Genomic DNA, 10,784 nt, shown 5'->3' on the forward strand with positions numbered 1-10,784 from the left:
TGCTCGTTGGTGGAAATGCTTTGTGTTTTTATCACCCGCTGGAAGTCAAATAGACCGAGCTCGTTGCTGCCAAAACACTTCTTCATGGTGCAACAGTTCATTGATCTCCCTCTACAAAATGGAAGTGTATGTGTGTGTGTGTGTGTGTTAATTGATTCATTTGACACTAAAATTGTCATATATGGCACTAATTAGAGTTAAATTGAAATACACTTTTGTACACATATCATCAAATTAAGATGGTGAAATCTTCGATAAAAAAAAAAGTGGGAGATATCTAATTGAAATGATATTTGACACAACATTATAACTCAACTAGAATCTAGTTTATACTCTATTTGTTTGATCGTAAATGTTTCTTGAAAATAACTATTTTTTTGGAAAAAAATTTTCTACAAAATTGAATCATTTCCTTATGTTTTCTTGCAAGTAATAGGCGCCCAAGTGGAAAGAACAAAGGCTCAAAGATAGTATACCCAACTTCTTTGTCACCCTATGGTGTATTTGGATTCACAGAATTGCAATCATCTTTGAAGGGAGATCACCAAATATAAATGAGATTTTGCTAACCTCCACTTCCTTAACACATATGTACACTACTGCTTTTCTTGAACTTTCTGCAGGTCAAAACCAATCAACAAATGGTGGTAATGGAAATAACACAATAGCTAGGCCTTATATAAAATATTGGCAATTGATGTTCCAAACCAAAGTTTCTAGGAGGATGGTCAAAGGAAAGAGAGGCATTGCTTTGGTAGGAAAAATGAGGGAAGGAATTCAGATTATTATAAGAGACTTTAATTCAGCATTCCAAGATAACAAGAAAACTAGACTCACTGCAATCCGAAAAGCTTGTTGGAAATTAAAGGAGTATACAAAGAAAGAACAAAATGATCCAATAGATAAATAAAAAATTTGATTGACCTCGAGGCACGATTGAATGTTGTCCTTAAACAATATTTATTCTTACACAATAATTGCTAAAGAGTTATTACAAATTTGTCCTTAGGATATAACTAAGTTTATTGAGTTCTACAAATAACAATTTTTTGGAGAAGACTCATAAGATTTCTTGTGTGGCCTTGGTGGATTAAAGCTATATTAGATAATATATAAAATATTATTAAGTGATAATATAAGAAATAGAAACTTGCAGCAGAATATAAGTAATCGGTTTTTTAGCATACCTCTCTTGGCCTAAACCGATGATTATACAGGAGTTTTGAGATTGTTCTATGCTGTCTAGAGCCAACCCCCACACAGACCAGCTATCCAAACACATTTTGAATTCCAGTTTGTGTAACCCACGAACCAAAAACGTTTCTCCGATGGTGTTGCACACTACTAAAATGATGCAAACATAACCCATAACCTAAGAATCTCACAACACTTTGTAAACACTATGAGAAATGTAGAATTTGTTCACTGATCAATGGGTACCATTCTTGGTGTTTATACACATACCACTCCATTAATATTGAGTGGGACAGTGGACTTAATGGGGTAGTGTAATGGTCCAATACCATTACTCCATAACTCCTAGATGTTTTAATCATTCTGAGGCAAATAGAGGGACATGCTCACATTGGGTGTCTGTCCATATTCTTTCAGTTTCTAACATCTCCCACTCATCCACTGTGGGCATGGCCCTATTATCCATCTCTCAATGTGTTTCTCAGTGCGTTCATACTGGGAAATAGGTTGTGCGACCGCCGAGCACACTTGAAAAACATATTTGGGAGTACTATACTAAATCTTATACCAAGACCAGCATAGCAACATCCCAAAAGTGTCTTATTATGCCCTAGACATAGATTAACACATCGAATCAAGCATCTCTAACCCCTCTTGAGTTTAATACTGAAACTTATGCTTGATCCATCATAACTATCTAAATGTACTCACGATTATTTCGCTACCATAAGCGCTATAACCTGTCAACAGTGAGCACAAATATAAGGATATGTTACAAAAATAGTCTTCCTTTTGCACTTATGTCCTTTAACTTTGGTCCAATCGTTTTCCCAGCAATGTCTCTTTAGACCGAATCCAACATGGCCATAGGTAACATGCCAAAGTAGTAGACATTAAAACCTCAGCTTCGTGACATAATCAAAAGTAACAAGGGCATAAGTAGGATCTTAATGAAAGATCCATGAGACTCACACAATGAAGAAGTAGGGATTTATTCTCTCACCTCCACTTTTGGTCGAGCAAGCACATGTAGTATGAAATACATGCTACGGTGGAATTCTCTTAAGTAAGAGCGTATGTCTTAACTCAATACACCATACAAATCTTAGTCTAGTCGCTACTCAAGCGCCTAACTCGAGTCCTTTATACGCTTGCCACCTCAGGCATCAAACAAGGTCTTGCATCTAGCTAACCACAGGCTACATGGATCATGGGCTATCCATGTACGGTCTAATTAAGATAAATATATTATAGACCTCATCTTAGTCCCAACTAAGGCGACATCTATTTGTGTCAACCATCTATATATGCTACATAAGCATTGAATGACATAATGTCTCATCTCTGCTCACTACTCAAGCACCAGAGGTGAGCACTCATGTGAGTGAGCCGACCTAAGCCTGTTGACATACCTTTCATACCACAGAACTCATCATATGGTATATGTGTGTGTAAACATACATATTATTAACTGAATAACATCATATGTATTTAAAACAAAATATCCCAAAAAGTACAATAAATGGTAACTAAAATCAACATATCATCATATTCTACGTATCCTTAAACTCCTAACATGAGCCTGAAAGACATCCCTTCATATAGGCTTTGTTAATGGATCAGCAATCATGAGGCTTGTAGAAATATGTTTTAGAACCACTCCATTGTGAACAACCATGTCTCAAATGTAGTGATATCGTATATCAATGTGTTTGGTTCTACCATAATACTTAGAGTCTTTAGCGTAGGCAAGTGCTACCATGCTATCACAATGTACCATAACGGGATCCGAGGCATCCTTGACAACCTCAAGATTCTGAAAGAACCTCCTCAACCAAACTGCTTTCAAAACAGCTGTTGAACATGCTACATACTCTGCTTCCATAGTTGATAATGCTATACAGGGTTGTTTCTTGCTACTCCAAGTGATGGCGCCATTATTTAGCAAGAAAGCAGATCCAAATGTAGATTTGCATTCATCTAGGTCACTACCCCAATCAACATCACTATAACCAATCATACACAAATCTGAACCCTGATAACAAAGGATGTAGCCCGCTGTCCCTTTAAGATACTTTAATATCCTCTTGACAGCTTTCTAATGAGCAAGTCCTGGATTAGACTGAAATCTGCTGACTAATCCAACAACATAACATATATCAGGCCGAGTACACATCATTGCATACATTAAGCTTCCAACTGCATTAGCATAAGGAACACGAGCCATCTTTTCTTTTTCATCTTTAGTCTTAGGACACATATTCAGGCTTAAGCTCTCATTTTTGGCAACTGGAGTATCTATGGGTTTGCAATTATGCATTCGGAAACGCTCGAGAACTTTCTTAACGTAGGTTTGTTGTGATAAACCTAAAAGTTTCTTTGAGCGATTCCTAAGGATTTTAACCCCCAGAATATAATCTGGCTCACCCATGTCCTTCATCTCAAAGTTAGAGGACAACCACCCTTTTGTGGCGATAATCATCTCCATGTAATTACCGGCCAGTAATATGTCATCGACATACAATGACAAAATAATGAAACTTCCCTTGGATCGTTTTACGTAGACACAATGATCTTCTTCAATCATCGTAAACCCATTCGATAGAACGGCTCGACGAAATCTCAGATACCACTGTCTAGATGACTGCTTTAAACCATATATGGATCGCTTAAGTTTGCACACTTTGTGCTCTTGACCTTTGGTCACAAAGCCAATAGGTTGATCCATATAGATTTCTTCATCTAATTCTCCATTAAGAAAAGCTATCTTAACGTCCATTAGGTATAATTCCGAATTCAAGTTTGCAACAATGGCTAGAATGAGTTGAACAGAGGCAAACCTCACAACTAGAGAAAATTTCATTTTGATTAATCTTGGATAAGGCATATCTAGCTAATAATTAATCTCCTATAAGTGACATATCGCCATTAGTTGTTTTATTCCTTGTTTTACAAAGAAAATCCTTATATAATCACCTTAGACAATAATAATATCACATATGATGAAAGTACTCCACATTTGTTGGTAACCTTATTTCACTTTTTTCTTTTTTATTTGAATTCTTTATATATACACATTTGATAATAGCATCACATTGGATCGTAACAATTTTACATATGATAGCAATATTATATGGGATAATAATATAATGATTTTTGATAATAACAATGCCACATTGGATACTAATAATGTCAAATATGAAGGTAAAATTAGTCGAATTTTTTTTTTTTTTTTTTGGGTAATATTTACTGTAGGGGCAAAGGCCCGAAATCATATAATGGGCCTTGGGTCCCATTCGAGAAGATCAGCCCTGTCCGAGGAGAAGAAGTGGGTGCCAAAAGGGCTCCCAGCCCAGTTCTCGTGGATGGGGAGACATTTAAAGGGCGGTCTGAGGAGAAATGCCTTATCGGACGTGATGAGTATGGCTCAAGCATGCATTATGTTTACCACCCCAACGGACATTAGTAGCAGGGGTGAGTCCCACAGATCCATAGGAAAGAAGGAAACGTAGGGTGTCCAAGGAGAGGCTGCTACTGCCGTATTAAATGCGTTGCAACTATCTTTCTAGCCGCATTAATGTGGAGAGGACCTGTGAACAATGCTGTCTTGACTACCACAACTCACAGAAGGTTGGAAAGGGGTGTCCAATGGGACAAGCACTCAAGTAAGGGTCTAGATAACCAACAAGTGTAAGGTCATGATGACTTCAAGAAGACTATATAAGAAAGGGAGTCCCCATAAGGAAGGGGATAGAAGAAAAAAGGAGGAGAACAGGGGGAACAGCACAAACAACCGTAATCTTCGAACAGGGACCAGTATACGCTCATTTCAACTCCCCGAACTGAGGATCTATCAATACTAACAAGCATCACCTGTGTTCAATTGTAGTATAGCCCAACATTAACCACTGTCCACTTCGCTGAGATCTAGTTACATAGTCCACTCTCTACAAATTCATTACTTCTGGGCTCCCTGGGCCAAGACCCCATTCTTGTTGGGCTTGGGCCCCAAACTGTGACCCTACATTTACATAGTCACATTTAATTTTTTTCATTATCGCATCAAATAATAATAATGTCATATGACGACAAATATGTCACTTTAATGGTAACTTTGTCACATTTAATTTGATAGTAGCAATGTCATTTGATGACAACTATGTCACTTTAATGACAACTATAACTTTGTCACATTTATTGATAACATGTTGTTGTATTTATTTTTTATTTAAAATCTTGGGTTTTACTAACGTATGCCCTATTAGTAAAACCATTTTAGAAAAATTTTCATAGAAAAATGAAAAAGTGATTAATTTTTTGGACAGTTTTTTCAATTTCCAATAAATAGTTTCTTAAAATAGAAAAAGGGCATACATTAACCGAACTAAAATCTTTATATAGTAACGTTGAATAATACGTTATATTAGATAGTTACAACATCAATATAGTGGAATTTTTAGCCCATTTTATTGTGGGTCTATTGTATGGGATATAAATATAGTTGCTTCATATTAGGATTTTGTTGTATTGTTTTAGAGAAAAAAATATATCTATACTGCCACATCTTGTATAACTTCTCTATAAATAGTGAAATCATTGCAAATCCGTGGAAGTAGACAAATTAACGAACCACATAATTTCTTGTGTCGTGTGACAAAAGGATAATTAAATTTCTTTAACATGATGTTATACCTCATTTTCCTTATACAAATGTGCAAAACACACCCTTGAAGTTTTGGAGTTTTTGATTTTACACCCTAAAGTTTCAAATTTTGGATTTCCCCCCTAAAGTTCTATTTTGGTTGCATCGGTAACCCCTCCATCCATATTTTCTATCAAGTACTACATAATCTTGTCATGCATGTTTAGATCATCCAATAAAATGATGTCATGTTTGTGTAAGCATCCGCATCCGTGGTTTTTGTACAACTCCCCTTGCTGTGCACAATCGTTATGCTCTAAAGAATAAGCCTCAACCGAGTGGACCTAAGGTGGGGGGTTTAGTGTGGGTAGCCACCTGGTTTAGGTTTAGGAACCAAACTTGGGCTCCTTGTAGAGGGCCTTGTAAATCCAAAATCAAGGTCCAAAGTTAAGGTACAGAGATAGGAAGGTTTTAAGCACCTAATCCTACCCCACCCATGGGTCGACCACCACTCATTGTGTTCCATATCCTAATTCTATCATAGGATCCTTTAATAAGCTATCCTATACACACACACACATGCACACAATCTAGTTCTACACCATGCACCTTATGCATTCATCTAAGCATACATCCTAGCATTCATCTAAACATGGCATATCATATCGTCACATGGTAGCATCTCAAACCATATCATAACATCTCCCATTCACATGGCATCAACACATGTTCAAGGTAACAAGCATACATTGTTATGTTCAAAGCAAGGCAACAAGCATGCCATATATCATCTCAACGTAGCAAGCATCAACCATCTCATCATATCTATCATATCATTGTATATTAATGACCATCATGTTCATCATCAAACAAGCATGCATGTTCATGTTATAATACATGTACTTACTATAAACACCTCATTTTGCACCAATAATTTAATCTTGGAAGAGCAAGAGGGTCATTTAATATACCCAAAATCATGGTTTCTTTTTGTCACTAACTCATTCATCACATATCATAAAAATGATCTAGAGGTTTCAAAAATCACAATGATATGTTCGGTTTCTCAATCGGGCGGTCAGATCAAAAGATATCGCAAGATCAAGTTTTAACGATCTGCATGCATTTAATTAAGACCCATCAAACTAGATTAATGGAAATTGATTTTGATTGGTCACTAAATAAAATTAATTAAGTGAATTTTTGTGATTGGTTAAATCTTTGTCTTAAGGTGTGCTTTATTGTATGAGATTAAAACAAAAAACAAAAACAAAAGGCTAATAAATATTAAATTTGGACAGAAAATGTGATTTTTAAAGTAATTATCATTGAGATAATTATTTTAAAAGCCTAACTATCATTTCGGAATAAAATTTATCATGAAAATAGTTTCAAAAAACTTCCAACTCCATTTTCAAAATGCTGAAAGTAATGACAAAGTGGGAAAAAAAATCAAAAATTGGGGAAGAGTGCCAAAGTGCCAACTCGGCACTTCAACAATAGCTATTGGCACAAATTTTAGCATAATTCCCTGGGTCCATTTTTTTGACTTTTGGCTCATCCAAATCTATTTTTGTAAAATAAAATTCACTAGTTTTGTAGTTACTGACTTTTTAAGCTGAGTTAGCTTAATTTTCAAGTCATTAAGCCCTCTATAAATAGAGGGGAACACCCATCATTTAATACCTTTAATTCCGTTTATGAGCCAAAATCGGGAGCTAAAACAGATAAAATATCAAGAAAAAACCTTGATTAAATGTATTAATTTTCAAGCAAGGGCTGTTTTTAGGGTGTTTTCGCGCACAAACTTGTACCAATCCAACCACAATTGGTGCGATCTTCCTAAACTAGATTGAAGAATGATGGTTTAGCTACCTTCCATAAAAAAGGCTTGACAATATCTTCTCTGGATTAGGAGAAATGAATTTTTCTAGTGCTATTAAATTTTCGATATTGCGTCACCTTCCTTCCAAATGCGATTTCTTGACAACAATAGCTCCAAATTGCATGAGGTTAGAGCCTATGAAAACTAGACATCCATAACTTTATAGCGACACCAAATTTGAAGAAATTCAATCTCCTAAAAACCTCCAAAAATCAGCCCTAAAATAAGGTCCAAAATAGGAAAACGTTAAAATGAGTGGATAAGAACAAGTGATGTGGAGGGAACACACTCCCCAAGCCGCCTGGTGAGAGGGGCAGCTAAGGGGGTTATTATAAACATTGCAATTTGTACCCCTTATGACTTAGGCCCCTGTTCCCCAATAATACTCGAACTCTAAAATCCATGGCCAATTTAGAGTACAATTAGATATCAAATTGACTTAAGGAGTGTTAAAATGGAAAATATCACTTTTAAAATGCACAAAAATCTATTTTTGGAAATAAAATAACTAAGTGGCCCTTGGCCCACGTACATGGGTAGCGGCCTACGTACGTGGGCCAAAGCATGCGTACGTAGACACAATCCTACGTATGCAGCTAGGGTTTCAAAAGTATGGAAAATGCAAGTTTTATGTAATAATGGCTGAGATTTGGAAAGAATCTCACATCGTTTGGGAGTCATTCCAAACCCCTATTTTTCAACTATAAAAAGTCTTACATGGTACCTTTTCAAAGATGGACGGGAGATGACACACAGATATCCCACTGGAAAAACCTAAGATTCACTAGAAAATAGTGAAACAAAAGGGAGTTTGTCACAAAACACCCTCAAGTCATTTTTATTTGATTAGGACCTTTTCTAGCCCCAATCCTTTGAGTTTAAAGTTTCTAATCACTGTTTTATTGAATTGTGATATATTTAACTGAGGGGAACGGTCAAAAATCAAGTCTAGGAGCTTTTGCTTTAAGGTATTCTTTCTTAATTCCTTTTTCCTTTTTTGTTTTCCTTTTTAGTTTTAATCCTATTTCTTTCCATAGTTTAGGCTTTTATATGTTTGCTTAGGTTAGTTTTATAGTTTTGTTGTGTTCTAAGCATGCTAGATAGTTAGAATTAGGGTTTTTTGTTTGTGCTCTATTTTTTGTTTCGAGTTTTTGAGTTAGGGTACTTAAATAAGTCCCACACACGCATGTCATGAGCATGCGTACGCAGGTTAAATCTTGTGTACGTAGGAACTTGTCTAGAAACCCTAATCCAGATTCCTTATGTTGTTTGTTTGGTTTGTTTTACATGCTTTGCCCTTTTTTAAAGCCTTTTCACATGATCATACATATTTCTGCCTCTACCTCACATGCTTGTTCGTTTTTCAACATGCTTAGATTAGGGTTTTATATTTGATGCCATGAACATGCATTCACATGCTCATGCATAATGTCATAGGTGCTGATTTGCTAAAAGGTAAGTGAAGGTAAGTCATGCATAGGTATGAACATGCATTTGATGGTGTATTGTTGAATGCTTTGCTTTGTTTCTTTCAATACCAATTAATATGCTTTACATGATCTTGTGATCGATGATATGCTTGCTGTCATGTTTAGAGGCCACTGCCTTGTTTAGATGTATGATAGGATTTTCACATGTTAGATGAATGCTAAGGTTTCTTATGTGTGTTTGGCTCTCTTTTGCTTTATGGATAGAAAAGGCATGCTTGTTTAGGGATAAAGATGTCATGTTGTGTGTTAGATGCATGATTAGTGTGTGGGTGTGTGGGTGTGTGGGTGTGTGGGTGTGTGGGTGTGTATGTGTGTGTGTGTGTGTGTGTGTGTGTGTGTGAGTTTAGAATAGAAGTATTAAATTAGTTTTTAATAAGGTTAAGACATAAGACACGATGATGGGAGGCCAACCTTTGGGTTGGGCGATCTTGGGTGCCTAACACCTTCCCAAGAGTGTACCTAAACTCCAAACTCATATCTCTGGTAGTAAGACCAAAAGGTCCTTCCTTGAAATGACACTATATATATGGTTCCTAGACCATTGCAAAAACTAGGTGGCGACTGTCCCCTTTTGTCCACAGTTGTGTCCTCTTCTCACCCCCAAACTTGTGAAAATACCCCCCCCTCTTCTTGAAAGTTCATGCACAAAAATTCTCTCTTTTCCCTTTTTCTTTAAGCTTTTCTCCAGACTTACTCTCTCTCTCTCTCTCTCTCTCTCTCTCTCTCTCCTTAAAAAACCACATTAAAACTAAAACTCCAATCCCTTTTCCACCATCATGAGCCCATAGGTGAGCTTCTAAAACCCTTTGCAAAGGTGAGATGGTGTAGCTTCTTCCATAGCTACACCATCCTCCTTTTATGTTGTAAATATCATTTCTATATATGAAAATCTCTCTTGTTTTGTTCTTTTATTTCTATAGTTCTTCTTGTGTTATATCTTCATATTTGTGTCTCTTTAGTTAATGCTCTTTACTTTCCAAGCTTTATGTACTTGTTATACAATTTGTTTTTCTTTCTCACACTTTTAATCTTTTTCTTTGTTTTTTTCTCTCCTTAAATCTCTTGTGTCTAAAGGAGGAAAACAACTTAACACCTTTGGTAAACCTTCATCTTCCTAACTAGAAGGCATGTGGAGGAATAATCTCCTGCACGGCCAACCTTAATGAGAAAACAAAGATTTAACATAGTTGGGTTCTCCTTAAATGAATCTTCGTAAACTTGCTTCCAAGCATGGAATGTGAGAATGCTTTCGGGAATTGGGATAGGTTCACTCGAAAGAGGGGTTCCCGAGACTCCATCTTTCCATCATGGGAGAGAGCCCACAAGCTTAGTTCTTGCATGTTTTAGGATTTCTTAAAAAATGAGTTTTTAATCCAAATCTTTTAATCTTTTTCTCTGTTGTTTTCTCTATTTAAATCTCTTGGGTTTAAAGAAAGAAAACAAACCCAACACCTTTGTGAATCTTCATATTCCTAACTAGACAACATGTGGAGGAATAGCTGCATGCATGACCAATCTTAGTGGGAAAATGAAGTTTTAACATAGGTGGGTTTTCCTCAAATGAATCTTAAAC

This window comes from Quercus lobata, chromosome 7 (assembly GCF_001633185.2).
Source record: "Quercus lobata isolate SW786 chromosome 7, ValleyOak3.0 Primary Assembly, whole genome shotgun sequence".
Lineage (NCBI taxonomy): Eukaryota > Viridiplantae > Streptophyta > Magnoliopsida > Fagales > Fagaceae > Quercus > Quercus lobata.